This window comes from Lissotriton helveticus, chromosome 5_1 (genome assembly GCF_964261635.1).
Source record: "Lissotriton helveticus chromosome 5_1, aLisHel1.1, whole genome shotgun sequence".
Taxonomy (NCBI): Eukaryota; Metazoa; Chordata; class Amphibia; order Caudata; family Salamandridae; genus Lissotriton; species Lissotriton helveticus.
In genome coordinates this window covers 58592628-58595264 of record NC_136065.1, presented here as the reverse complement: position 1 = coordinate 58595264, position 2637 = coordinate 58592628, and the positions used below count along the sequence as shown (strand labels likewise).

At 52.2% G+C, this 2637-nt stretch overlaps 1 pseudogene; it reads left to right on the top strand.

Annotated features, from left to right (window-relative positions):
- Nucleotides 1-261: 261 nt before the first annotated feature.
- On the top strand, nt 262-2058 carry LOC144757138 (18S ribosomal RNA; annotated as a pseudogene).
- Nucleotides 2059-2637: the final 579 nt, after the last annotated feature.

The following is a 2637-nucleotide window of genomic DNA, read 5'->3' as shown; positions in this document are numbered from 1 at the left end:
CCTCCAGCGAGCCCTCCTGCCCAGGCGGGAGGGCTTCTTCCCATGGCAGGCTCCAGAGAGATGGAGGGGTGTGTGAAGATTGCCGATCGGGGAGATGGGCATGCAGCTCCCACCCCGTCATCAGGTGCGGCTACGTGGTTAATCCTGCAGTAGCATATGCTTGTCTCAAAGATTAAATTTATAAGATTGACACTCTGCACTCCTTGAAGGAATCTGATTCACTTGACCGTCAACTATTAGTTTTTATCTTTCTTGTTGGTGCTGCCGCTTGACCTGACTGGCTCACGTCAGTGACAAAGATTAAGCCATGCACGTGTAAGTACACACGGCCAGTACAGTGAAACTGCGAATGGCTCATTAAATCAGTTATGGTTCCTTTGATCGCTCCAACTGTTACTTTGTAACTGTGGTAATGCTAGAGCTAATACATGCCGACGAGCGCTGACCTCCCGGGATCCGTGCATTTATCAGTCCAAGATCAATCCGGGCTCGCCCGGCCGCTTTGGTGACTCTAGATAAGCTCGGGACGATCGCACGTCCCTGTGATGGCGACAATGCATTCGGATGTCTGCCCTATCAACTTTCAATGGTACTTTTTGTGCCTACCATGGTGATCATGGGTAACTGGGAATCAGGGTTCGATTCCGGAGAGGGAGCCTGAGAAATGGCTACCACATCCAAGGAAGGCAGCAGGCGCGCAAATTACCCACTCCAGACTCGGGGAGGTAGTGACGAAAAATAACAATACAGGACTCGTTCGAGGCCCAGTAATTGGAATGAGTACACTTCAAATCCTTTAACGAGGATCCATTGGAGGGCAACTCCGGTGCCAGCAGCTTCGGTAATTCCAGCTCCAATAACGTATATTAAAGTTGCTCTAGTTAAAAAGCTTGTAGTTGGATCTTGGGATCGAGCTGGCGGTCCTCCGCGAGGCGAGCTACCGCCTGTCCCAGCCCCTGCCTCTTGGCACCCCCTTGATGCTCTTGACTGAGTGTCCTGGGGGATTCGAAGCATTTACTTTGAAAAAATTAAAGTGTTCAAACCAATCCGGTCGCCTGAATACTTCAGCTAGGAATAATGGAATAGGACTCCGGTTCTATTTTGTTGGTTTTCGGAACTGGGGCCATGATGAAGAGGGACAGCCAGGGGCATTCGTATTGTGCCGCTAGAGGTGAAATTCTTGGACTGGTGCAAGACGAACCAAAGCAAAAGCATTTGCCAAGAATGTTTTCATTAATCAAGAACGAAAGTCGGAGGTTCGAAGATGATCAGATACCGTCGTAGTTCTGATCATAAACAATGCCGACTAGTGATCCGGCATCGTTATTCCCATGACCCGCCGAGCAGCTTCCAGGAAACCAAAGTCTTTGGGTTCCTGGGGGAAGTATTGTTGCAAAGCTGAAACTTAAAGGAATTGACGGAAGGGCACCACCAGTGGTGGAGCCTGCAGCTTAATTTGACTGAACGCAGGAAACCTCACACGGTCCGGACACGGAAAGGATTGACAGATTAATAGCTCTTTCTCGATTCTGTGGGTGGTGGTGCATGGCCGTTCTTAGTTGGTGGAGCGATTTGTCTGGTTAATTCCGATAACGAACAAGACTCCTCCATGCTAACTAGTTACGCGACCCCCAGCGGTCGTCGTCCAACTTCTTAGAGGGACAAGTAGCGTTCAGCCACACGAGATCGAGCAATAACAGGTCTGTGATGCCCTTAGGTGTCCAGGGCTGCACGAGCGCTACACTGAATGGATCAGCATGTGTCTACCCTTCGCCGACAGGTACGGGTAACCCGCTGAACCCATTTTGTGATAGGGATTGGGGATTGCAATTATTTCCCATGAACGAGGAATTCCCAGTAAGTGCGGGTCATAAGCTCGTGTTGATTATGTCCCTGCCCTTTGTACACACCGCCCGTCGCGACTACCGAATGGATGGTTTAGTGAGGTCCTCAGATCGTCCCCGATCGGAGCACTGAGAAGACGATCAAACATGACTATCTAGAGGAAGTAAAAGTCGTAACAAGGTTTCCGTAGGTGAACCTGCGGAAGGATCATTAATGGTGGAGCGGCCCGAGCGACCGACGGTGCCAGCCACCTCCTGCAAGCATGCACCCTAGGCACTGGCCTGGCCCTGCCCTGGTGCGCCCCGGTCAGCGGAGCGGTCCGTGACCGAATGGGGCGCTCGGGTTTAGGACCGGTACTTCAGTGGGCCTCTTCCTCATGGGGAGGGCCTGACCGATGCGTGAGGGACTGGGCTTGGGGGCATCCCCTGTCCCTCTCCGTGACGGAACCCAAGTTCACCCGGCACAGAACCCCACCGCGGTGGGGGTTAACTGTATGGAAGTGTTTCTCCGGGCTAGTACCACCCCTCCCTCGAAAGGCCCTGGCGCCGGCTGGGCCCTCCCGTGACCGAGTCCCGGCCCGACTGGGGTCCATGTGACCGAGGAGCGGCCCTTCTCGCGCGGCAGGGTGGCCTGGAAGAGATGGGGCAGAGGGCCTGCAAGGAGAGCAGAAATGGAAAAAGTATATGAAAACAAGAGGAATATTAATGCGCTGATGGTTCCACATTTTGACAATAAAAACAGAAAACAAATTGCAGAAAAAAGAAGAGATCGAAGGGATAAAAGCAAAAAATT